This window comes from Pelodiscus sinensis, chromosome 1 (assembly GCF_049634645.1).
Source record: "Pelodiscus sinensis isolate JC-2024 chromosome 1, ASM4963464v1, whole genome shotgun sequence".
NCBI lineage: Eukaryota > Metazoa > Chordata > Testudines > Trionychidae > Pelodiscus > Pelodiscus sinensis.
The window spans coordinates 116,667,494-116,694,774 of NC_134711.1; the positions used below are offsets into that span (position 1 = coordinate 116,667,494).

Genomic DNA, 27,281 nt, shown 5'->3' on the forward strand with positions numbered 1-27,281 from the left:
AGGGATGTTAGCATATAGTGGAGTAAACATTTAACCGATAAGTCTGGGCTTATTGGTTAATCCTACCGATTACATGCATTCCCCCCCTTGCAGCTAGGTGGGGAGTGGGAGCCTAGTAACCATGAGGAGCTGGCTTTAAACAGACTCCCCATGAGCAGTGGATCCGCCTGCCCTCCAAACCTCACAGAGGGTGAGAGAGACAGGTTGGTGCCTATACATGTGGGAAGCTGCCTTCCTACAGAGGCAGGGAGGTGGGGCAGGCAGGAGCAGGTGCTGGAGCAGTCTCTCTCCTCAGGGAGTTCAGACTCCATGCGGAAGGGGCTGCTGCCGGCCCAGCCTCTGTCCGCAGCCAACCCGGGCCACTGCGGACAGACGCTGCTTCGTGGCAGCCTCCCCAACCCCTGCCCCGCTTCCCGCAGCAGTGTCTGTTCACGGGGAGCTTGGACCCTCATGGACAGGGGCTGCTTCCACCATGTGCTGCTGCCTCTGTATCAGAGTCAGCAGCGTGGGGAGGCAGGCAGTCAGTCTGTGAGGGGAGCTGGTTTTTAAACTGACTGCTCTCGCGTGGACCAGCTCCCATCTGCCACCCTGCGCTGCTGCCTGTGATACAGAGCCACCAGCGTGGGATGGCAGGGGGCTCCCCATGAGTGGGGCTGGGAGTGCACTGGCTGCTGCCCCAGCCGCCAGTGACTATCAAATAGTTATGTAACCAATAAGATTGAATGTGTTTACACGACTATTTCATTTCATTATATCCAACATCCCTACTTTGGCTGCATTCAAGGGCTTTTCTGATTTACTGGCTCAGCTAACTTCATATTGAACTGAGTTCCAAACACTGCTCTTTCTAATATAATTTTTCAGTGTAAGCAAAAAATCTGAATTCTCTTAGATAAGCACACCACTGGCACGATATACACACGTTAAATAATACAAGATTTTTGCTGCTCATATGTGCAATAGATTATAATACCGAAATAGTCACTAGGATATAGTTAAAAGACATGATGGTAGGTGGATTTTTACTGTTATGGTAAGCAGATCTTTAAATGCAGACACATGGAGTAAAATATGCCCCTTTTTCATCACAAGATCAGAATGCTGTGCTGTACGTTCACCTGTGTTGACACTAGTGCAGTGTGCTGCAACCTATAATGACAGGGCAGGAAGCCAGGAGTCTGACTACAAAGAATCGCTCCCATTTTTTGTATTGCTGGATGAGATGATGGCAGGGTTGACAAGAGTCTTCACCAGGCCCGGAGGCAGGAGTGGGGAACTTCAGGCTCCGGGGGCTGGATGTGTCCTCTGAAGTTCATGGCACTTCCCCCAGCAATGGGGAGCCTACACTAGCACTCCAGCCTCCCAACTGCCCCACCACAGACTGGGACAACTCAAATTTACTAGGCTGGGGCCCCCTGACTCTGGTGTGTGAGGGGAATGTGAGGAGTACAGTATCTTTCTCCTCAGTTGGGGTCACATCGGTGGAGTTTTGGCGGGGGTGTTGTTTTTATTTGTTTTTTGTTTCTCACTTGTGTGCCGCCCCCAGCTGATTTTTCGTGGGTCAGTGGCTCCGACCCAAAAAAGGCTTCCTACCCCTGCTCTGAGGAGAAGGGACTCCAGCCCTCCCACGCTGGAGGCTCTGGCCAGGCCTGGCCAAAGAGTTTGTGGGGTCCAAGGCAAATGGCTGTACCAAGCAGGCGGGCGCTGGGCAGCACAGGGCCCTGAAGGCACGGGGCTCAAAGCAACCCCCTTGCCCACCTTGCTCTAAGGCTGGGCCTGGCTCCAACAGTGATATAAAGTGCACAGGGCTCTGGCCACTGCAACTGCTGAGGGTAGTGACTGAGCGTGCTGGAAGCCCTGGACCCTTTTAAATTGCTGGGTCCTGGGGAAGCATCCTCCTTTTGCCCACCACCCTGTTGCCTGGCGTGGATGATGACAAGCATACAAAGTGATGATCCTTTTTTTGTGAACAGTCTGCCAAAGTTTCCAGGCCTCTCAGTGAGGCAGTGGCTTGCTACCGAGAGATCTATCATTCAAAGATGTGTGCAGGAGAGCAGATGTCAATAAAATCTTTTTAAAAAGACTTCTGCAACCAAAAAGCCATTCATGGAAAAGCCAGCCCAAGAAAACCCAGTTGCTACCCTACCTAAGTTTAGCATAATTAACACTGTTTTATACTGTACTGTACAGTATAAATGAACTATATTTACTGTATTAAAATGTTCTGTATGTTTGAAAGATGTTCAGAAGGGGCTACATTATTTTAGTCAATGTTTTCTGTGTAAAATGTGTAACATACAATTTGTCATTATAAAAAGGAATACCATTTAGGTAAAAAAGCATTATCATAGGCAGGTGTGGTGAGTACGCAAATTCCTCCCCATTCCACTGTTTCTGATGGGAAAAAATTCCCCAGTATATGCTGTTTCAGTATCCATCACGTTTTTAAAAAATGCAGCCTCTGTGGATACAGGGGACCCCCGTATAATAAACAATTGGTCAGCAAGCCAGTCAAAAATTCATGCAGTTGTTTGACAATCATCCTGTTTAGTTTCTGTTTCTAGAATTAATGGGGCTGAGCTCTTACATGCCTCTTCTTACTCTTGGTACCCCAAAACTTTTGGATGTAAGCTTGAAATATGGTCCACCCACCTCACGTCTGGTTTCTAGGGACTGTGGGTGGTGTCTCTTTATTCCTTAAATTGCTGGTTGCCCTATAGATGGATGAGCCTTTTCCCTCCACCTCAAGTGGTACAGGCAGCAAATTCTGTGGATTAAACTAAGAAATAAGGTAAGTTTGCTTCCCTGTGAAGTGGCTCCCAACCAACTTTTAACATCAAAGTGAGTAGGCAAGGAGGATTATTCAACCCTTCCCAAAAACAAATTCCTTTCTTTGCCCTCCCCCCTCCCCCTTGGAGATTAGGACCCACAGATTTTGGTGGCCTAATCTTAGTTTCTCTATGGTGATGATCATCTTCCAATCCTACTCGGATGACCTTTTGCTCCCTATGCACTGAGCTGCAGTTTACACTACAAACTTAAGTCAGGAGAACTTTGTTGCTCGGGGGTGTGGAAAGTCCTAAGAATCTAACCCCTGGGGTTCACGGTGCTGTGTCTACAGGAGGGCATCTCCTGTGAAGGTAGGTAACTGACTCTTTGGGAGGCGGGGTACCTTCCAGAACAGGAAAGCTTCTCCTGTCCTTCACATTTTCACAGGCAATCAGGGACTATGGGAAGGTGTCCTCCATGAATCCCACACAACAGGTAGGAAGCTTCTGGTTGATAGTCTAACACCCTGAGGCACATGCAGTAGTTGTGAAGCAGTTAATGCGCACACATACTGTTCAGCCTATTAATCTCAAGATGCTCTTTTTATATTTAATCCTGTAAAGCATAGGATCACACAAAATAATAAAACATCATAAACACGATGTCCCTCATTAGCTGACCCTTCCCTTAGGAGCCCTGTGTTCTGTCAGACAGAAATGGTCCTCCTCCCCTGACCCGTCCTGCCTCATCTTAATCTAGTGTCCAATGGCTTTTTCCACTTGTTCCACCCTGAGATTCCCTGAATAGACTCCTGCTCGACTCCTTTTGTAGTTCCTTTTGATAAGTGCTCCACAACTCGCACAAGCTTCCTGTAAGTTTCTGGGTGGGATTCAGGGTGTTGGTTTTAACCTATGAAAAGCGCTAAAAGGTTTTTGATCTAGTTGCCTTAGAGATGGCCTTTTCCCCTGTGACATACTGCTGTAGTTGAGATCAGCAGGAGGGCCTGAGCTGGTCTCTCAACATAAATGAGCAGGAATTGCTGGAAGGGTGTTTCTGTGCAGAGGATTCCCCATTTTGGAACCCCTTTCTTGCCGCCAACTGGAACTGCAAGAGCCTATATTAGATAACTTCCAAGCATACAACAAAACCCATCTTTGTTCTCATACTCTAAGGCCATTGAAGAGGGGATGGACTTGGATATACAGGCAGTCCCCGACTTACGCGGATCCGACTTATGTCGGATCCACACTTACGAACGGGGCTTTCTCGCCCCGGAGCTCACAGGCAGCGGTCAGCCACCTTGACCTCCGGGGCGATAAAAGCTGCTCCCGGTGCCCCTGGTCTGCTGGGGACCGTCTCCAGCAGACCAGGGGCATCGGGAGCAAAGCAGCAGCCCCGGCGGGTTTGCTCGCGGTGCCCCTGGTCTGCTGGAGACGGTCCCCAGCAGACATGGGGCACCGCGAGCAAACCCGCAGCAGCGGCGTGTTCCCCCACTTCTGAGGCTTTGCCAGAGCAAAGCCTCAGAAGCGCGGGACCCCGCCACGGGTGCGGGTTTGCTCGTGGTGCCCCTGGTCTGCTGGAGACCGTCTCCAGCAGACCAGGGACACCGTGAGCAAACCCGCAGCAGCGGCGTGTTCCGCTGCTTCTGAGGCTTTGCCAGAGCAAAGCCTCAGAAGTGCGGGACCCCGCCACGGCTGCGGGTTTGCTCGCGGTGCCCCTGGTCTGCTGGGGACCGTCTCCAGCAGACCAGGGGCACCGGGAGTAAAGCGGGTCCTGTGCCAGAGCAAAGCCTCAGAGGCGAGGCACCCCGCCGCTGCGGCTTTGCTCCCCGTGTCCCTGGTCTGCTGGGGGGGGTGCAGCTAGTGTGCCCCCCCCCCCAGCAGACCAGGCTTTTGTTGTGGACACTGGGGCAGAGCAGCTGGGGCGCTGCCGGTTGGTCCCGCAGCGCCGCTCTGGGCACTACTGGACCAACCCGGCAGCACCCCAGCCCTCTGCCCCAGGCGTCCTGATTCAGCTGCTTCTGGTCAGTTTCAGCAGCGGCTGAATCAGGACGCCTGGGGCAGAGCAGCTGGGGTGCTGCCGGGTTGGTCCAGTAGCGCCAAGGAGCCTGACCAGCGCTGACTACAGGAAGCCCGAGGCACAGTTGCTCTGCCCCGGGCTTCCTGGAATCAGCGGCTGATCAGTTTCAGCAGCAGCTGACTTGGGGATCTTAAGTTGAATCTGTATGTAAGTCAGAACTGGCGGTCAGTTTCAGCAGCGGCTGAATCTGGACGCCAGTTCCGACTTACATACAGATTCAACTTAAGAACAAATCTACAGTCCCTATCTTGTACGTAAATCGGGGACTGCCTGTATTCATGGGCAATACCTTGTTTGTTTTTGTGTTTTTGATAAAAGGTTAGGAACCCACACTGCACTGCAGGGGCTGTGTCTACACTGGCATGAATTTCCGGAACTGCTTAAAACGGAATACTATTCCGTTTTCAGTTTTTCCGGAAAAGGAGCGTCTACATTGGCAGGCTGCTTTTCCGGAAAAGCCCTTTTTCCGGAAAAGCGTCTATGGCCAATGTAGACACGCTTTTCCGGAAAAGAGCCCCGATCGCCATTTTCGCGATCGGGGCTTATTTCCGGAAAAGACTACTGGGCTGTCTACACTGGCCCTTTTCCGGAACAGTGTTCCGGAATAAGGACTTTTGCCCCAGCGGGAGCAGAATAGTTTTTCCGGAATAGCGGCTGATTTTGTACAGTAGAGCATCATTGCTTTTCCGGAAATTCAAGTGCCAGTGTAGACAGCTCGCAACTTATTCCGGAAAAGCGGCTGATTTTCCGGAATAAGTGGCCCAGTGTAGACACAGCCCAGGTGTGCCCGTAGTTACATCTTAGAAGACATACATTAGTATCAAGAGGCATCCCTGACAGCATGCACTAATTTATGGAAGCAAATTTATGGTTCGTGAGTCTTTCTCAATAACAAGAAAGTTTTTAAAAACAATGCTGCCAGCCCATTTTATTCTGCCTCTTGCAGGATTTGGTGTTTCTTGTAAGGCCTTAGCTCCCGTGAATTCCGGGAAATCTCAACTTTCATTTAAAAAAAAAAAAGTTTCTAGTGCTTACAGGTACCGAGACAAGCTTGAAAATGTGATCTGACTGTACCTAAAAGTTTAAATATTGAAATGAATAAAAAGGGGGAGAGAGAGAGAGAGAGAGAGAGGGAGAGAGTGTGTGTGTGTAACTATCGTGACTATTAAATCAATCTTATAGTTGGAGGTGGATTGACTCATGGTTTTTATAAACTGTTTGGGTTGGCAATACTCAACACAACATTTATTTATTTATGCAGGCTCTTGTGCCTGGTTTTAGGAAATCTTTTTAGGTTCATATTCTTTTTCCCTCTTTGTAAGACTTCTAAGGATGGTCCAGTGTTTCCTCCTCTTTTATTTATGCCACTCTGTGGTTGAAGAGGTCTGTTTTCTGTTCCTCTGTCATCTCTATGCTCTGACTCAATCAGAGAGGGAATGTCTACATTACAGCACTAATTCGAACTAACTTAATTAGAATTAGTTAATTCAAACTAAGCTAATTCAAACTAGTGCATCTAGACCTAAAAACTAGTTCAAATTAGCATTTTGCTAATTCGAACTAGCATTTCCACATTGAGTGCACCCTGAACCGAGGTTAAGGATGGCCGGAAGCAGTGCCGGCAGGGCATCAGATTAGGACTTAGAGCGTGGAGCTGTTGCCTCAGTCTAGCCGAGGGCTGTGCTTAAAGGGACCCGACCCCCACCCCGGACAGACAGTTCTCAGGTGTTCCCCGCTCGCTTGTCTAATTCGATGAGGGACAGCAAAGCAGTCCTGGCTTGGAATGCTCTGAATGCCCACACTCAGCACATCACAGCACTCGGCCATCAGCCTGGCTGCACTTGCCGCAGGCTGCCATCCGGGGGGGGGGTTCAATCGGGGGGTTGCAGGAGAGCTTGGTCATTGTCTTCGGTCCATCCCCTTCAGGGTCCCTAGTGTTGGCCGCTGTTGGCAGACAGGCTACTGGGCTATATGGACCTTTAGTCTGACCCAGTACGGCTATTCTTATGTTTTTATGTTCTAAGCTCAGGGCTCAGGGTCGGGGGTCTCACTGGACCACCTTGATTTTCATGCAAACCTGCTCCTGGGTGGCCAGGCTGTCAGCTATCCTGCCCTAGACAGCCACTTTCCTGTGCCTAGTGCGGAGGTCGTGGACGTTGGAGGCTTCCCCCCAAACCTGGATGAGGTCCACGATCTCCTCACTAGACCAGGTGGGCGCCTGCCTCTTGCGGCCCCGGGCAGGCTCCTGGGAGCCACCAGCCTGGTCCCAGGAAGAAGCGGAGGGCTGGGTGGCAGTGGGTGGCTGGCTCATGCCGTGCCAGGTGCAGGGTCTGCTGGCTGGGTGCTGGCAGGCTTGCCCCTGGCTCGGGCACCGTAGCCAGCCCGTGCCCCTTTAAGGGCTCCGGGGCCGGGAGGGGGGCAGACAAGTTTCCCTGTTGGTGCCCAGAGTGGCCACCAGGGCAAGCTGGGGAGGGCTAGCCTCCCACTAGTTCGAATTAAGTGGCTTCACAGCCCTTAATTCGAACTACTTAATTTGAACTAGGCATTAGTCCTCGTAGAATGAGGTTTATCTAGTTCGAATTAAGCGCTCCGCTAGTTTGAATTAAGTTCGAACTAGCAGTTTGTATGTGTAGCGACTATCAAAGTTAATTCAAACTAACGTCTGTTAGTTTGAATTACCTTTGTAGTGTAGACATACCCAGAAGTATCTAGGCCAGTGGTCTTCAACCTTTTAAAGCACGAGATCACTTTTTGAATTTAAGTGCAATCCAGGATCTACCTCAAACCCAAACACTCTTGCCCCGCCTCCTTCCCACTCCTTCTCTGAGACCCTGTCCCTGCACACTCCTTCATCCTTCCTCCCTCTCCCATCCTCCTTTACTTTTATCAGGCTGGGGGCAGAGGGCTGGGATGCAGGGATTGGGAACACGAACTCTGATCTTGGGCTAAAGGTTTTGGAGTATAGGAGGGGTTCTGAGATGAGCCTGGGCAGGGAGTTGAGGTGCAGGAGTGGTGCAGGCTCTGGGAGGGAGTTTGGATGTTGGGGGACTTGGGGCTAAGGCAGGGTTTTGGAGAGCAGGAGAGGTTCAGGACTGGGGCTGAGATTTGGATGAGGACTCCAGCTAGGTACCACTTACCACAGGTGGTTTCTGGGTGGTGGTGCAGGGGACTAAGGAAGTCAGCAAAATCTCTCTATTCCTGCCCCCCTGCTCTGCGGAGATGGTGTACAAGATGGTGGGAGGGGCACCCTGACATCAGCTCCTCCTCCTCTTCTTCCTGTGCCCTGTACTGCATGCAAGAGGCTCCCAGGGGTGGGGTGCAGCTCCAAGGCAGAGGACAGGGGCAGCATGGCAGTGCTGAGAGGGGCAGCTGAAGAGCTGGCACTTGATAGCCTCCTGGCCAAACCTGTCAGGATCACCTGTCAAAGGTTGCAAGATCTACCAGTAGATCCTGATCTCCTGGCCGGTGACCACTGATCTAGGCTGTGGTTCAGGATGGTACTGGGGACAGCCTGACACCTGCCAGGCCTGTACCCAGGAATTTCTGTAGGGAGGTGGTTTTTTTTGTTAATGTGGACCGCAAGGGTGTAAATGCACCTCCCTCGTCCCCCCAGTAAGTGGGGAAATCAGCCCCAGCCTTCTCTTAGCCAGCCAGATGATGGGTGAGGGATGCTCAGGCAGCATGCTGCTCCTGCCTTATCCTGGCCGGCCGGAGCATGCTTACATGGAGGACTGTGGAGCAGGGTGTGCTTTCGCACCCTTTTCACCTCCTTACCTACGGGCCTGCCTGCCTCCACACAAACTCCTGCCTCCACATAATTGCAGCAGCACTATGTCATATACATCTTCTTGAAGTGGAAATAAAACCTCCATCTTGAATGTTAGCTCTACCCATAGTCTTTGATCCTGAAATTAATGAGAGTGGACTTTCTCACTACATGTCAGGTTATTACAGCTTTCCGGTGCAGACTTTCTCATGGGAGTTTCCTGGCATAATCTAAACCAGAGACACAAAGTGGGTGGGGATAACATCTTTTAATGGATCAACTTCTGCAACAGATATTACATCACCCACCTTGTCTCTCTAATATCCTGGGACTAACATGGCAGCAACTACATTGCATAGTCTAAACCAGTAATTCAGACATATCTTGAAATAATTGTAATAATAAATAATAATATAATTATTAAACTGGTATCCTAATGTAATTTGTATTCAATTCAACTTTGGCATTTATTTTGTTGTGTGCATGGAGTAGTGGGAAGGGCCTTACTTTCTCCCAGGAAGTTCACCCTGTGTACAACTGTAATCATTTTAGACTGAAAAAAAGTATGTTCATAAATCTATGTACCATTCAGTAACTTAATGTGAAATTAAACTAGGCACACAAAAGACACTTTCGACTAAAGGGGCAATAATTTACAGGTCATTTGTTGACTTAGTTAAGAGAATTTCTTGTGGTTTCAGAAAATCGGGATTACTGTATTTCCTTTTTAACAAGGACGGACTATCTGTTCAACAGACAATAAAGCTGTTTTAAACCTGCTAAATACTATGCAATAGATGTGTACTGCTAATTAAGGTACGTGTTGAATAGTAATTATGTCATCCTGAGGGATTTACATATAGAGTCTAGTTAAAATTTGATTCAATCTTCCTATCATTCACAGAAGGCTCAAATTATTATTCATTTAGTGTTCTCTGATTTCAGTTCTAAAGGTAATCCAGAAAAAAAGAGAGAAGGATTTTTGTTTTATCAGCATTGTTTAAGAACTAAGATCCTTTAATTATCTCACTGTACCAATAATCTGTTACCAACTTACCAACCAAGCAGTTCAGGTCTCAAAATGACAATTTACCCTACCAACAGAGAAAGATAAATGGATGAAGTATCTAGCCAACAAGCAAATACACCAAATTTGATTTTGAGGTTATTTTGTCACTAGATAAAGTTTCTTGGCTGCCCAAGTATACAAAGCACATGTAACTTATGTAACACCTTTCAATCAAATTTATCAAAGCAGGGAACACAGATCTTAAAAAGAAATGGCAAAGATGAATGAAGGCTAAACTGGACCCATATCCAGGAAGTTTGGGGCACTTTTGGAGACACTGTTTCCTCCACATTAACCCTGGAAGATTCTCTATCTCTAGTCCTGAGATGGATGCTTGCTTTACAGAAATTAATAATTAATTAAGTCTCCCAACAGCCCAGTTTAAAAAAAAAAAGCATCATATCTGTTTTATAGGAAAATCATAGTGGATGATCTTAAAAGGATTTTTTTTTTTTGCAGTACTAAACTTGGAACTGTACTTTGGTGTGCTTTCCCCATACAGTAATTACCGTTAAAAAACAGCATTTACCCATATTAACCAGACAGTGGTAACTGAGGGTGTGTCTAGACAACAGGGTTTTGTTGGCGAAAGTGGATTTTTGTTGACAAAACTATACATGCGTCTACACTACTGCTGCGTTCTGTTGACAGTAAGTCGACAGAATGCAGCATTTATGTCGACGGCAGTAAACCTCATTTTACAAAGAATAATGCCTTTGTCGACAGAGTTCTGTTGACAAAAAGGGCAGCGTGGATGTGGGTGTTTCTTTTGTTGACAGAAAAAACCTCCAAGGAAAACCCCTGCTGGACCGTCCTCCTTCGGGGAAAACCTCTATTGTTCATGTCTGTAGCCATGTTTTAAAGGCACAGACACCCTGGGCAGCCATTCTGACAGGAAGATGGTCACAGACTAACATTGTCACACGCAGCTCTCCCTACCTCCCTGCCATGTGACCATGTGCGACGCACAAGATCCCCGAGGGCCCCAAGGATCTTTGAAGGAGCCATCTTGGGAGCCCTCTACAGAAAAAAAGAGAGCCCCAGCCTGGTCAGGGTCAGAGGTCCTGGCCCTGCTAGAACTCTGCGGGGAGGAGGAAGCGCTCCGGGCCCTGCACACCCGCCGCAGAAATGCGAATATAGAGAGACACATGGCTCGGGGCTGGCATGAAAAGAACACCGCCCCAGGACATTGCAGCAAGTACGGGCCAAAGTCAAGGAGCTTAGGCAATGGCTTGCTACCGAGAGATCTTTCATTCAAAGATTGTGCAGGAGAGCAGGCGTCAATAAAATCTCGGGAACTGATGTCTGCCCCGATGCTCGTGCAGACAGGCTTGCACACACCGGTGCAGCAGAGCCAGGAGGCGGTTCCACGAGAAGAGGAGTAGGAGGAGGAGCATTCCACAGAAACCCTGACCCTGCAGCCTGTCCCTGAGACCCAGCAGGCCTCGCAGACATCCTCTGATGCTGGCAAGGGAATATCAGGTGAGTGCAGTCAGGGTCACAGATACAGAACGGGGAAGGGGGAAGCAGAGAGGATGCAGAGCAATGTGCACATGTCTTGGTCTTCCTGGACAGCTTGCGCTTCTCTGTGCATGGGCAAGCAGGTGGGCAGGCAGTGGGTATGTGGGTGGGGGCCTGAGGTGGACGTTGCCCTAGCCACATCGGGGTCCCTGTGAGGCCGGGGCAGCTGGCAGGGCCAGACATAGCCTTGCAGTAACAACATTCTCATGTTGTAAGGACTGAATCACAGTGTGTGAATTCCTAACACTGATCAGTTCTCCCTCTTCTCCACAGCCGGACCTGCTGCTTCTGAACACCGGGCAACACTTGTGCCACCACCCACCTGGTCCCACAGCACCCTCAGGCATTGGCAGGCCTACAACAACCTCTTGAGGAGGCATGTTGAGGCCATGGAGAAAATGGAGGGCACCATGGTGAGAATGGGAGACACGATGGCGGAAAGGACAAGGGAGGAGGCTCGCTGGCACAATCGGCTCCTGAAGGATTTCCTCCCCCAGTGGAGCAACATGCATGCCAGTGTCTGGGAGGCTGTGGCTGAGCCAGGGCCTCCCCCTGGGGACTCCTCCTGTTCATCCAGCTCCAGCCCCCTCTAACCCCTCTTCCTCTCCCTCAGCCCCTGCCACCCCTCCAGCCCTGCCCCCCCCCCTCCGCTAGGGCAGAGCCATCTGTAGCCCCCTCCACCGGCACAGTCCCAACTCAAGCCCGAGGACAGCAGGGTCCATGGACCCAAGGTGGCAAAGGCTTGCGGCCTAGGCAATACCACCATCATCCTTAAGCTGGCTTCCCTCCCTTCCTCCAGGGTGACATCCCCCCATCCCTCCCTCCTTCCTCCTTCCAGGTTGACATCCCCCCGCCTCCCGCAGTTTTAAAAACAGCTTTAGAGTTGAAAAAACAGTTTCTTTTTGAATACTTGTTGAACATTGCTGTTTTTACACACAGTTATTTATTTTAACGTTAATTGTTAATAAACATTATATTTTTGAGATTTAACATGGTGTGTGTGTCTTAACTGTCCGGAAGCTGGTGCAGGAATGGCTTGTGGGAGGGAAGGTTTTGGGACGGGGGGGCCCAGGCCCACAGGCCCCGTTGGGGAGACCTTGAGGAAAGTCATTGGGCTCCATCTGAGAAGAGCTCACACAGAGCCTCCCGGATGTGGACTCCCTCCTGATGGGCTTGGTGAACGGCAGCTGTCCGAGGCTACGCAAACCACCTCCCCTCCGCTTCAGCCATTGGCCCCCAGCCTGGGAGGAAGGCCTCCCCTTTGCTCTCCACCAGGTTGTGGAGGACGCAACATGCAGCCACCACCTCTGGGATATTGTGTTCCCCCATGTCGAGACGAGTGAGCAGGCACCTAAACCTTCCCTTCAGCCGGCCAAACGTGCATTCCACCCGTAAATGTGTGCGTGTCAGGTGCACGTTAAAGAGTTCTCTGCTCGTGTTCAGATGGCCAGTGTACGGTTTCGTGAGCCAGGGTGTAAGGGGGGGACACCACATCAGCCACAATGCAGATTGGCATCTCCACGTCCCCAACAGCAAAGTTTCGCTGGGGGGAGAAGGTTCCAGCCTGCAGCCTTTGGTAAAGGTTCGAATTGCGGAAGATCTGAGCATCATGTGCCCGGTCCAACCACCCCACACGAATGTCTGTGACTAGTCCACGGTGGTCAACCAGAAAAGGAGAAGTACCCTTTTCTGTTAATAGAAAGGGTTGCTTGATGGTGCCGTGCACAGATGGGAATGTGAGTTCCATTGAGCGCTCCTCCTCAGTTTGGGAATCCCAGCCCAGCAAAACCGTCCACTCTCCGAGGTGGACAATCCTATTCAGCAGCTCTGAGTTGATGGCCCTCACAACCTGCAGAAATAGACACATACAAACACATGGAATAGGAAGTTAGAGCGGTTGCCCAAGTCCATGGGATGTTCCCCTCTCACTCCCTCCCAAGACCCCAGGAGTCCCTCCTCCCCCCCCCCAGCGATTGCTCCCAGCAGTAGGATGGAGTGAGGCCAGGAGCCCTCCACCACCTCCCCTCCATTGCCCCTCCCCTTGCCCTCTCCTGTTACAGTCCCCCTACCCCTCACGGACTGTCCCTCCTCCCCTCCGAGGGACTTACCTCCATCAACACGGTGCCAACAGTAGATCTCCCCACACCAAACAGGTGTCCCACTGACTGGTAGCTGTCAGGAATGGCCAGCTTCCAGAAGGCAATAGCTACCCTTCTCCAGTGGGATGGCAGGGTGCAGGTGGGTGTCCTGTCATTGCAGGGTGGGGGCAAGCCAGGTACAGAGCTCCTGGAAGGTGGACTTCCGCATCCTGGAGTTTCGGAGCCAAGCCTGATCATCCCACTGCTCCATTATGAGCTGGTCCCACCAGTCCGTACTTGTCTCCAGCCTCCAAAATCGCCTCTCCTGGAAAAAGTTCGGTGGCAAGAACAGTGCTGCTACATCCTGAAGGAGGGGCTCCAGGCTGGGTTCAGAATCTGGACCAGGAATTAACAGCATGAAGGTCTCATTCAGTTGCAGCAGCACTTGAAGTACTATGGAGTGGGGCCATCGCCTGCTCAGGGGCAGCTCTTTCTCCATGGCAAAAAAAGGATCTAAATCAGAAAAACCTCCAAAAACAAACAAAACTGCTGTGGTGTCCCAGGAAGCAGGGCACTCACAGCACGCACTGCAAAACCTTTGCTGTCCCTCTAGGAGGTAAGCAAGGCAGCTGCAGAAGCAAAGCAACAGCTATTCAGGAGGGTCCCTTTAAGCACGCATCTCTGCAAAGGGCAGGCAGCAGCACCAGGAAGTACATGGTGCCCCTGTGATCTGCCAGAAGCGGTTCTGGGTGCCTCCTTTTGTTGTCAGAGTGCCCGGCAGTCTGGACGCTCTTTGTCGACAAAGCGGATTGCTTTGTCGATCCGCATTACGAAGTCTAGACGCTCTTTGTCGACAGAGTCTTTGTCAACAGTATCTGTCAACAAAGCCTCTGTTGACAAAAGCCTGTAGTTTAGACGTACCCTGAGATTACACCAATTTTGTCCATTTTTGCATAGGCGCTATCTTTGGTAATCACTGGCAATTGTTCATTTTCTTTTTTAATTATTTCTACTATACTTAGACTATAATATCCTGCTAATGTCTTTCCATTGCAGCAAGATAAATGGTCTTCTTTCTTACTTTAAACTCTTTCCCATTGAAGTCAGTGGGACTAATTATCTGAATGAAGATTGCTTACCAGAGTAAAGGTGGCAGGATCCGATCCTATATAAACCACCCGCCACTGAAAAATAATCACCTCTGAGGCGGACTATAGCAGCTGCTTAGCAGTTCACTGCAATGTTTGCAAGGGTTTGATTCCTCAACTGTAAACAAGGGGAGATGATAAAATGTGGTTTTAAGGAAAAGCTAACTTTGATTTGCTGCCTTGTAGAAGGTAGAAACTCAGAATTCTGATTCTATCAGGCAAAAATTAGTAGCACTTTGATAAGTTAATTTGTCGGTGAGTGAGGTTTCTGTTTGTGGGATACAAGTGAGCCTCTCGCAAACATTCTATATTGAATATCCCTTCCAGCTTAATGCCTCCACACAGCTGCTTGTTTTCAGTATTGGCCATGGGTGGAGTGAGTTAGCTAACCACTGAAAAAAGACGATTGCTGATTGTCTTTAGAAAAAAGACATACATCAGATTTGGCTCACCAGCTTTCTGGCACACAGCACCATACTACTGTGTTTTGTATAGTGTTTTTCATAGAGGCTACTTTAAAAAACACTTCACAAGTTAAATAATATTGTAATAGCAGAGGGAGGTAAGAGTTCGTGGCAAGAGAAAAAAAGGCTGTTTTCAGCTGAGATTTGGAAAGAGATGAAGAATTGGTGAGGTGAAGAGATTCAGGAAGGTGATAGCGCACATGACAGAGGCTGCAAGAAGGAGGCTCTTCTGCTGGTGACTAGATAAGATTGAGTGATGAAACCAAGAAAAAGGGCATACGGAGATCTTTGAAGTGAAATGACATAAATCCAGGGCGGATTTTTTTTTAAAGAAGAGCATAATTTTTAAAATAATACTGAAAAACTGGGGAGCCAGTAGGTTTTTCAGAGGATGGCTTTATGTGGTTGCATACCACTTGTGCTTCTTGTTATATACTATAAGCCAGATTCTCTGGCCTGTTCTACTCCCTTTGATCCACTTGAGTAGTCCAAAGAATGTGGGAACGGACTACATCTTCCTTGCTTGGGAGTACCCAACAATATTATTGTATGCTCAGTTGATATCATAATAATATTGTGTCTTTTGTCGTTACAGGAGAGAATTAGCTATGTAACCTTTATTTGTGTTTTCTTTACAGATGAATTCTTGTATTGCTTTTGTTAACATGTCATATACATCATTGTGTTTTAAAAAAAAAAGTCAGGCTTTAAAATCATGAAATTGTCCTAAAATAGTAAATATTGGGATCTTCTTATTTGTCTTTATTTGCCTGATTTTTGAGTCTTTAGGGTGCACTTAGGGACAAGTAGTCAAGCTGTTCTTTGCAATCATGAGAGCAAGACACTCATTTGAAATCAGAGCTGAATCTCTCACATATTCACCTGACTCCAGGAATTGTGTCTTTAAGCAGAACACCAAATATGTGGCAAGCTCAGGATGAAATTGAGAACTGGCTGTACAAAATGAGTGAAAGCAAGAACATTTGCTTTTCTTTTACAACAGTGGTTTGCGACTTGTGGTGCGAAGACCCTAGAGTGTCTGCATACTCGCTAAGATTTCCAAAGGAGTCTACATTTCCATTCCAAAAAATGTAGGGGTGAAAAGATGTTGAAAACCACTGATTTAGAAAGGGGCTTTAATGGATTGCTAACATTGCTTAGTGGTTCTCCAAAAGGTGCTGCAGTGTATTTCCAAAAATAATCTTTACCAGTCAGCTGACTAAAAAGAATGATGAAGTCTTTAATGGCATTATTAGGCTATCATCACTAATTTTTTTTAAGACAACATGGTTGTTTCATGCCACAGAGTAGCAATGACTTCAAGAAGTTTGGAGATTTGTCAGGCAGGGCCAGTCCCCAGCAATCCTTTATCTTTTTGTAATGACAGGGAGATAGAGAATTGCTCGGTATTGCTCCAGGATCTTGTAGTAGAACAATGGTACTAAAGTACAGTACTGCCCTATCTTGTCTTCTTACTAGGATATAAGCCCAGGTTCCCCTCAATAGCACACAAATAACTAGCCAAAAACAAAACAAAAAATCACAGATCTTGTGGTAGCATGGAGGAAAGAAAGTGTCTGCAGTAACTGATATGTGCATTAAATCACTTTTTTCCTGAGCTTCTGACCTACAAGTGATTGGCACAGGAGGGTTTTGCTCCCTGATTTTTGTTAAACGTTACAAAATGTGTATATGAGAATAAAAGGGAGCAGAGAATGATGGGAAAAGGAGCAGTGCTGAGAACCATATTAGTAACTTATGGTGATAACATTTTAAAGCTGGCCTTGGGCATGAGAGACTTGGACAATTCAGCAACCATACCTCCAGCAAAGGAGCCAATCAAATGACAGCAGCTGGATGAGCAGCAACATGGGAAGCGCGCAAGACGAGTTTATTGCTAGTGTTGAGCAGAGATGGGCCCACGCTGCAAAGTCAAACCTGGCTCTGAACTTCCTTTAAGAATGAAGATGTTTTCAAGGTGATCAAAACAGGAGGGGGTTTTTTTTTGACAGAACTTTTTGTTTATGCTTTTAGACATGTTCCATGGAAGAGGAAATCAGGAAATTATAGCCCAATCCAAATGCTGATGACTCATTTTAGAAAATATCTCTATTATTAAAAAAAAAGTCAGTTTCTTCCAAAAGATCTTTAATGTTTCTGATACACTGCTACTAGGTATTAACATCACCTCTTAGGGTCTGGTCCAGGGAACAATATCTGCACCTTCCAGACCAGGCATTTTTCCAAAGGCTATGGTTGCCAGCTGCATGGCAAACTGACCTCTCAGAAGATGAGGTCCATAGCAGGGAATAGCAGAGTCATTCAGGAGGCCTTATGCCAGGGGTGGGCAGGGGTGGCATACTCCTTATGCCAGGGGTGGGCAGTAATTTTTGATGGGGGTGGGCTACTCCAAGAACTTGGAAAGGACTGCATTCTTCCATAGTAATGGAGGAGGTGCAGGGTCTGGAATGGAGGTTGGGTGCAGAAGGGAGCTTACAGTAAAGGACTGGAGTGCAGGAGAGAGAGTGGGGTCTGGGAGGAAGTTTAGGTGAAGGAGAGAGTTATGACCTGGGTTAGTGGACAAAGGTGCAGGGTTTGGACCTTGGGCAAGAGGGGGTTGTGACTTGGGGAAGGAGACTGGGTGCAGGATATGAGAGAGGATATGGATGGAGAGGGTGGGGCAGAGGGTTTGTGTTGTGACTTGGAGGCAGGGGATTGGAGTGCAGTATCTGGTAGCAGATATGGGTGTAGGAGGGAGGCAGAGAGTTTGGTTGTGACCTAGGACAAGAGAGAGCTGTGACCTGGGGCAGGGGATTGGAGTGCAGAATGTGGGAGGGGATATGAGGAGACAGAGGGTTTGGGTTATGTGGGGCAAAGGGTTAGGGTGCTAGAGACAGGCTCTGGCTGGGAGACTTACCTGCTTGACTCCCAGCCAGCAGCCTTCCCAAGCAGATTCCCCGCCTACCCCGCCCCCGCACTAGCTGTGGGGCCATGTGATTTCTGAACAGCCATGAGCCTGAGGGGAGGAGGAGAAGGTGATTCGCGACCTGCTGGCTGACAACAGGCAGCTCCCATTGGCCAAAACTGGCCAATGGGATTATGCTCGTGGCAGGAGCTGTGTGCTAACCCTTTCCTCCCTTCCTCACATAGCCCAGCAACGTCCCTATTTCTCAGTAGCATGCAGAGGGCAGGCAGGAAGTCCATGGGCCAGATCTGGCAGCTGGGCGGGCTGCATCTGGCCCACAGAGGGTATTTTGCCCAGGCCTGCCATACGCTGTAGCCACTTTTGAGTCTGTATAATCTACTAAAGCCACTCCAGTTCTAGGCCTGGAGCAATTCCTACCCCCATCTACAGGGGCTGAAGAATGGAGGTGGCTGGATCTCAGGCCCAGCTTGTTTTCTTTTTTCTTTAAATAAGAAAAACCTTTTATTGGTGGTGTGAGCAGGGCCATTCTGCCCAGACTGATTGAAAGAGAGTGTTTGTGGAGGCCTGTACCTCTGCTTACTGGAGGGGCACTAGGGATATATACTTTCTTCATTATGAAAGATGAGGGCTCCTTTGCTCCATCGTCACTTTGTCTAGGGTGAACAACAAGCTAATCTTTGACTCCAAGGTTCTCTACACTTCCCTGTGGCTCTGCTTCAGCCAAGGATACATCTTCAGGGCAGAATGACCTTTAAAAAATCTTCCCTAGCTCACTGAACCTCAAGGACTCTGCATTAGGATGCAGACGTTGCGTTGAATGTGCTCAATCTGTCTTTCTCCCCTCCCCCTGCCCAAACCCCACTGTTATTCCCCTGGGGCAATCACAGGCGGCTGCGTAATATGTAGACTTAGACGTACGTAGCCTCAGCTGGAGAAGTCTCCCTTCAAAATGAGGAGCAATCTCTGCAGCTGCATGTGTAGGGAGACCTAAGTTGCTTCCTTGGGGCAGCAGCAGCGACAAAAGCTGGATAGGGCCCTTATTAGCAATAATGAGGTTTTTGTCATATGGAGAAAAAAAAAGAGAGACAGAAATGAAAGGAAGAAACAAAAAAAGAAAGAAAGAAAAAGAAAAGATTGGGAATAGTTGGGATTATCTCTGTGCCGTCTCTCAGGTCCAGTGACAACACGACTACAATGGGCAGCTTTCAGAACTGCATATGGTCTTCCTTCCGAGGGAGTTGATTAAGCGACTCCGGATGAAATTGAAATCCTGTGATTTGACCTTTGTCTGGCCTGGGAGGGCTGCAATTCGCATAACAATTTCCTTTTGTTCTTTGTTTGGAGTTATTAATCCAACATGAGCCTCGAATTAATCAGGGGTAGTGCGTTGTTACATTTCTAATTCACAGCTCCACTGCTTGTGTCTTTTTTAATTAAGGCCGAATGATAGCAGGCCCTAGCCCCTGATTGCAACACTTACTAACCACACATTGAGGGATGAAGAGGCTAAATAGGCAGAATGAGATTACTTCAAGGTTTCACTTAATTGTTTTCTTCCTTTAAGTAAAGAGCATTGAATGAACGTTGTTAATTCCAGGCTGGGAGTATTTCTTTTATATGTGTGTGTTAGGGTGGGGGAGGTTAGGACGATTGCAAGGAGGCCTCTGAGCTCTAATGGCTTAAGGATTTGTAAAATTGAAGCCCTTAGTTATTGATTTAAACCATTCTTCCTGCATCCCTTGGGAGTCCAAAGTGGAGGGAGAAGGAAAAGAGTTGAAGAATATTTAACTTCAGTTAGTGATGTGAATTTTCTTGGATCAGGTTTGACCCATTTTGCTTATGTCGATTTTTGTATGTTTGCTGATGGTTCAAAGGTGGGAAATACAAGAAGGCTGATGGGTAAGGCATATGTGCTGAGAGATATTAATCTCCTCAAAGCTACACAACAGTAGTAATGGCAATTAATAAAATCAAGGCAAGCCAGTATCATCACACAACAGGTTTTGTTCATGCTGAAGAATGCTCAGAGTAATATTTCAAAGGCAATTTGTAAATTTTTATTGTTGTAATTGCTCAGGGCTGCAAAGACCCATGTGTTTTTCCAAGGGAATGGTGTCGATGATCTCAATTAGATTTGTTCCGTGAAAATGACTCTGTGCCAGGCAGTTCCGAAAATACAGGCACTAAGGGTATGTCAACACTAGTCACCCTAGTTCGGACTAGGGTGGCTAATGTAGTCATTCGAACTTGCAAATGGAGCCTGGGATTTAAATATCCCGGGCTTAATTTGCATGTTCCCGGGAGCCACCATTTTTAAATGGCCGGTAGTTCGAACTACCTGCCCGCGGCTACACGCGGCACGGGCTAGATAGTTTGAACTAAAGCTCCTAATTCGAACTACCTAGCCCATGAGGAGTAACGGTAGTTCGAATTAGGAGCTTTAGTTCGAACTACCTAGCCCATGCCGCGTGTAGCCACAGGCAGGTAATTTGAACTACTGGGCAATTAAAAATGGCGGCGCCCAGGAACATGCAAATGAAGTCCGGGATAATTAAATCTCAGGCTTCATTTGCAAGTTCGAATGACTACATTAGCCACCCTAGTCCGAACTAGGGTGACTAGTGTAGACATACCCTAAGAGTCTGATCCTGCCACTTTTACTCACACGAGTAGCCTCATTGATTTTGAATACGAATTATTCCATATGAATAAAGGTTGCAGGATCAACCTTTTGGAATGGATATGAACTTGTGGGGAAGGGCTACTGCTTGCAGTCCGATAAGTGCTGGAACTAGGGGAGTTGTAAGTGGTTTCCAACATAGACTGGGTTTATAGTTTTGGTTCAATGGCTCTCAGCACCTCCACTAGACAAATTGTTCCAGCACCCCATACAGTCTCAGTGCTGCAGTTACTGTTGTGCAGAATTTCCACTGAGTTCAGCATGTGCTGTGTTCTTGTAAACTCTATGCGTATGTCTACACTACCACCCTAGTTCAAACTAGGGTGGTAATGTAGTCAACCGGAGTTGCAAATGAAGCCCGGGATTTGAATTTCCTGGGCTTCATTTGCATGTTGCCGGGCGCCACCATTTTTAAATGTCCGCTAGTTCGGACTCCGTGCCCCGTGGCTACACGCGGCACGAACTAGGTAGTTCGGACTAGGCTTCCTATTCTGAATTACCGTTACTCCTTGTTCCACGTTCTACGAGGAGTAATGGTAGTTTGGAATAGGAAGCCTTGTCTGAACTATCTAGTTCGTGCCGCGTGTAGCCGCGGGGCACGGAGTCCGAACTAGCGGACATTTAAAAATGGTGGCGCCCGGCAACATGCAAAGAAGCCCGGGAAATTCAAATCCCGGGCTTCATTTGCAACTCTGGTTGACTACATTACCACCCTAGTTCGAACTAGGGTGGTAGTGTAGACATACCCTATGAAATCTAGCCCTGTAGCTGCCAAGAACTAACTCTTCCTGGATTATTTAATTTCTGCAAAGAAGTGGAGTGGGAGAAGGGGTGAAGTATTTATATGAAATAGTTAAGATTTATGTATATGTCAGAGTTGATCGTACAAGCTCATACGGATACAACAGTAACATTGCAGCTCTGTGATGTGATTATAGTATTGCCTTTCTAAATTCTGCATGCACTGTGGCTGTTCCACACAGGATTAGTTAAGAGTGCAATGGAAACACCTCTAGATGGGTTCAGCAAAAGAAGTGTACAAACTCCAAAGGAGAGAGTGCTTGGAGGTAAAAGCTTATTTCTGTCTTTAGAGGTATATATTTTGCAGAGTGTAGGTTTTGTTAAATGAACATGAAAAGGACCGGCTATGTTCAGGCTTGCATAGAAAATCATGCACTTGTTTGAAAACAACAAGTAAACACCCTACTATCCTTCTCCCCTCAAAGAATCTGGATCGGATTTTGGTGTAAATTAGCATAGCTCTCTATCACTCTGTGGGGCTATTGTGATTTATACCAACTCAGGATCTGGCACTTTACTGTTCATTATCTAGAGCTATACAGTGGCATATTCTGGAAATACATATGTGAGCAGAGAGTGCCCATTGCCTTTGCATTCGTATTTCCAAAGCCAGAGTATGGTCTATATCTGTGGTGGGCAGCTGGTGGCCCATCGGGGTTCCATGTGTGACCCATGAGACATTTTGTTTACCATTGCCCACACGCAGGGTTGCCAGATTCCGCTAGTTTCCATTCGCATATTTTTTTCCTACCTAAAATGACCACACACACATAAAGCAAGGGCACATGAAGTGAGGTGTGTGCTGACTGCACACAACATTGACCGTGAGAGCTGTGTGCTCCCTCTGCATCCAGTCAAATCGCTGCTACAATTAAGTTATATATTCTAGGTATGCAAGTGCAGTTAACAAAACTACTCTTGCCCTGGAGACCATCTTGGTTACGACAATCTTGTGGCCCACTGAGATGGAGGGCTACTCATGTGTCCCACTCGCTAGCCTAGGTTGCCTATAGCTGGTCTATATTGTTGTCTTAGGTTGTATATGGCCTGATGCTACAAGGTGCTGAATGCCAACTACGACTCCCTTTCAGAAGAATAGGAATTGATGGCATTGTCAGTGCAGTCAGTTTAATTTGAGGGTGGTCAGAACTCCTGTAATGAGGGGTTTCTTACTTATAATTCTGATTCATACACCTCAGTTATTCTCTCAGGGTCGGAGTCTGATGCCCTTCTGTTAAGAGAGTTCCATGGAATCAGACTGGGGGCGCATTAAGTACTGTGCAGTGTGAGTAACTGTGTCAGAATTGGTCCCTCAATTCTTTATTTTGAATGTCCTCTAAATATTTTACATATATCCATCTTGTTCTCTCTTTTTTGATGGATGTTTGTGCAAAATAAGGAACATTTGTTCAGCATATTCAGTTTCAGGATTGAAATCTACGCTAAGCTCTTCTCTACCATTTAAATCTGTGTGTTTCTTTTTAATTATTTTATGTCTATTTTGTTGATGGACATTGTTATTTAAGGAGTCACTTACATAGTAAGAAGGCAGTAGGTTGAATGAATAACAGTAGCTCCATTTGTTGTGTGAGCTGTTTTGGATAAGATCTTAAAAACCAGTCTGTTGTGTGTTGTTTTTAAGATGCTATGGCACTCTTCATAACAATAGAGTCTGGGTGTTCTTGTCCAAAACTCCCTCTTCAGATTCTGATGTAGCAAGCTGTTCGTCATTTGTATATTCAATTGCTGGCCTTTACCTCAAAGATGGATGTTTTTCTGTGTGTGCTGTGCATATATTTTCAATGCTTTGAGATCCTTCTGAGTGAAAGGTGCTATATAAATATATGACATTGTTATAATTTGTTGGGTGGTTCTGCCCCATAATAGAGCATGGGATTTACTTTTGAAGCTTTTTGTTGCACAAATAGAACTAGATGTCCTTTCTACAGTGGTTGGTTTGCTCTCTCTGTAATATATCTTTGAGGATTCCTTTTAATTACACTACCAAGGGTGTTAGGCTTCTTGCCATACTCAGTATCCAGAGGGGCTGAGGGGCTAATGTTTTTTTTATCTGTGCCCAATGTGTTTTTAGTCTGCAGTTATTTATGGGGCAGCCCATTGGTCAATAGATCTCGAGTACCCTCAGCCATAATGTTCACAGTTACTGGCCCACAAATAAACAAGGTACTGCTTTTGTTGGTGCTGCTTCTGTCATTCCTGGCAGGTTTAGACAATTGATTGCCATTTATGAAATGTTCCTACTGACATCAAACACCAAACTAGACTTTTTTGTTCTTTTGGCCTTTTTAAAAAAATGTATACTTTGCCATAATCCGAATTCATACAGAGCATGGGGGAGGCGTTCCTTGTGTCACTGAAGACAAATTGTCCCTTTCCAGCATATCCGATCTCACCAACAGATTGTCACCCATTTGTCCAAAATGTGGGGTAGGTGCTGATGTTGCTTATCATGAAATCGGTGACAAGTTGCCCCTGGATTATTATTTTTTGTGTTCTGTCTTCTTTTGGACATAAGGTAGAGATTACTATTAATGGTTCTTTTAGTTTCTAGGAGCTCCTCCCACTGTGCTGTCTCACTGTGATTTCCCCCCTCCCCGCCCCCCCTTCCCTGGTTGAATGGTAGTCTTTGATGTCACACAAGAGAATACTGTTGGCTAACAGTCTGGAGGCTGCTTCATTTGAGCTAACCACCACATGAAAACAAATGTGATCCATCATATTTCATTAACTAGCTGCCCCCTGTTCGGGTGCCCTTTTTGATGTCAGAGCGCATCCTGACAGAAATCAGAAAGATATGTGTGATTAAGACTGGTAATAATACTTATTGCATTGTATTGTAAATTACCTTTCGGGGCCCCGCTACTTTATCAGCCCCACTGGCTTTGGCTCGGGTACATTTTTGACTACTCTGTATATACAGTGTATTAGCGCAATGGAGATCATTATGTGGCCTGTATTTGAGTCATTTTTATTTAAGATGCCAAACAATAAGCTGTTGATTGGGGGAACAAGAGGCGAACAATAATGTTCTGTGTCACATAATATACCACCATTTTCCAGCTTTGCTTTAGAAGGGCCCTCTTTATTGTTTTTGTATAAAAATGGTTCTTAGGAGGAGGAATATTTTGCTGAGGTATGTCATTATTTTGCAAATTTCTATTATCTCATCATGTTGTCTTCATTGTAAATTGCAGCTAATTAGGAACCTAGTTAGAGCCCCAGCTTTGAGGCTGGCTTTTTTGTGAAAAGAGCCCACCGATTACTGCACTACAAGAGAGGAAGGGAGAGAAAAAGGAGATTAATCTGGTTACCTAGGCGACACTCGCTTCCATCTGCGAGGAACAATACATTTTTGTTTCCTTGGCTCAGTTCAGATCTGTTTTGTTTAGGGGAAAAAAGAGAGAGAGAGAGAACGTAGCCCCACAACAATGCTGAATTCTGTCTAGCCCCGGCTTACCGGCTTCGATTCCTCTGCAAGTTAGGGGTCCCAGGGGAGTGGGAAGATGAAAGAGATAAGCTCCAAACTTGTCAAAGGTCATGACCTTGCCACACAAAGCCAGCAGTTTTACTTCTAAATCCCCTTCTCCCAAAAAGCACTTAATGAAATAATATACTGTGCTTCTCAACACCCCGTAGTCTTTATTAAGCAGCAAGGCCCCCGAGATTGTGAATTTAAGGAGTCATTTAAAACTTCTGACTAAACAGTCAGTGACAGCTTATATGGTAGATGGGCTGTTTTTCTGTGCGTGCAAGACAACTTTTTTTCAGTGTCTCCCATCAGTGGCAATGTCATTTCCCTGACACACGTTTTGTGACTGCATTTGCACAAAAGGTGGAGGTCTGTGAATACAGGGCAGTCTGATTTATTTAAAAAAAAAATCTCCTTCAGTTACCTTCACAGGTTCGTGGTTTAAAAGAAGAAACTAACCTGTGTCTCCTGTCATGCTTCAGTTTATTAGGCCTTTCCATCGCTGTTGCTTGCAATAGACAATGTAACCACATTATTGGCTGTGTTTTCTGTAGCTTGCCAGAGAAAGGCTGAGGTAATAACCAGAGCTGATAGAGCCGGGCTAAAATGCTCAGAAAGCCTCAGAAGCCCTTGAACTGAATTGGCTAAATCCACAGTCTTTTCATAAGCATAATGCTTTCTCCAGGTGTTATGCCATCATGTATAATGTTTTACTATCTGGTGGTGGTATGGATTATGACATAAAGTCACAAAAATATTGAAGTTACTGGTTTTAGCTTATCTGAGCTTTCAAACATGGACGACTGATCAAATCAGAACAAATATCAGGCTAACAATCCTACAGTCCCCACTTTGTGCTGTGTTAAAGTACTGTTCTATATTTCCTCGTCTGGAACAAGCTCTTAAAGGCTGTCTCATTGATGATGCTTGGCTCTCTTTGACGAGGAATGACAGTCATCAAATTTAAAAATACAAATATGCAGTTGGGATGAATGAAGGTACCAGATTTAGTTAGTGTGTATGCAAAGAAGCAATAATGATCTTGGAGTTAAACATGAGACAAGGCATCAGAAGATGACAGTTCTATTTCTGGCCTGCCACAGGATTTCTGCGGGACCTTGGCAATTCACTCAGCCTATTTATGCCTCGTTTTTCCTTTTTTCTAGAATGAGGTTATGTGATAGGGTTTCGACCCTACACAGAGACTAGGGGAGTGAAGGAGCAGTACTGGACAAAGGGGGCCTTGCCCCTCAACAGCTGCAAAGCAAAGTCCAAATGGAAGATCTGCTCAAAAGGTGTCTCTGACAATCAGGTAAGGAAGGCAATTGGCTGACTAAAGGGGAAAAGTGTGCAGTTTCTGGGGACAAAGCAATTCACAGGAGAGTTTCTGGACCATGGTAAGATCTAAGCAGGATGATAGAGGCCTGCCTGTTTTCATTCTTCTACTCCCTGCTGACAGAGAGTAACAAGACAGTAGAGTGTGTCAGCTGGGGAATGTCTAATTGACTGACTTAGCTGCTGGGACTGATTAGGAACGCCTGCTGGGGAAAAGCAGGCTGTGACCACGCCTCAGATTGAAGAGAGAACAAGGGAGGTAAGAAACAGCCCCAGGAGGGCTGATTGGGTCATCAGGAAGAAATGACCAAGATATTCCACACCACTCCACCGTGGGCAATGGCCTGGGCCTCTCTTCCCCCTCTACTGGAGAGGACTCAAAAGTTCATGATAATGCTATCAGCAATTCATCATCATGCTGTTCACCTTCTGCTGTAGTTTTGTAAAGAATTTCATATCCTCTTTGAACTAAGTTGCAGATTAGCAGGACTTCAACATGTATGCTCCTGAGGAAGGTCCCCATGAATGGTCAAGACCACAGTTTTAGATTTCATTCAAAAGATGACAGATGACCGGGGTATGTACAGAGCCCTCAACCCAATAAAGAAAGTGCTTTTAGTGAGAAAAGGGAGGCAAATTCACTGCTCCAGGAGAGACTGCCTAGGCTACCAGTCATGGAAGGGGGGGGATGACCTCCAGCAAGAACAAGGAATAGGAAATAAAGAGAAGGCAAAATTAAGTTAATGGTAGGGGGAGGAGGAGGACTTTCCAGCCTGACCATGAAGTACTTGGTTTAAGGGTTTAGGCAGTCCTAGAATCAAAAACCAAGCAGCTGGCTTTGAGGAAAAGATTCAGAGTCAGTCTTCAACATAACCTCAAGAATGAGTCTGTATCTTGGGTTCTGAAGCAGCTCAGTGAGATAAACTGTTTAGAGAGATTTTGGAAGTATTAGTAAGAAAAGGCTCATAGCTGCCTCAATCCTCTTAAAATGGTAGGACCATTTAGGGGGAATTTTGTTCTGTCATTCTGATAACAAGGAATTCTAATTCTGCATAAAGTACAGGTCCAACTCTATTTAACTTTCCTGAAATGAAGGACTATATAAATTAGAGACTGAAAAAGTCCATGGACTACCATGTCCTGATACCTTGAACG

At 46.8% G+C, this 27,281-nt stretch overlaps 1 protein-coding gene across 2 annotated transcripts in view; it reads left to right on the plus strand.

Annotated features, from left to right (window-relative positions):
* The window catches only part of SOX5 (SRY-box transcription factor 5), an 897,303-nt gene that overhangs the window by 431,818 nt on the left and 438,204 nt on the right, over positions 1–27,281 (plus strand). Inside the window, exon 4 of one of the 2 annotated variants that reach the window (XM_075898182.1) lies at positions 25,958–26,103. The exons of the other annotated variant lie outside the window; for it this stretch is intronic. The gene's annotated coding sequence lies outside the window, so the exon portion shown is untranslated. The remainder of the gene's footprint in view (positions 1–25,957; positions 26,104–27,281) is intronic. 2 annotated transcript variants of the gene reach the window in all.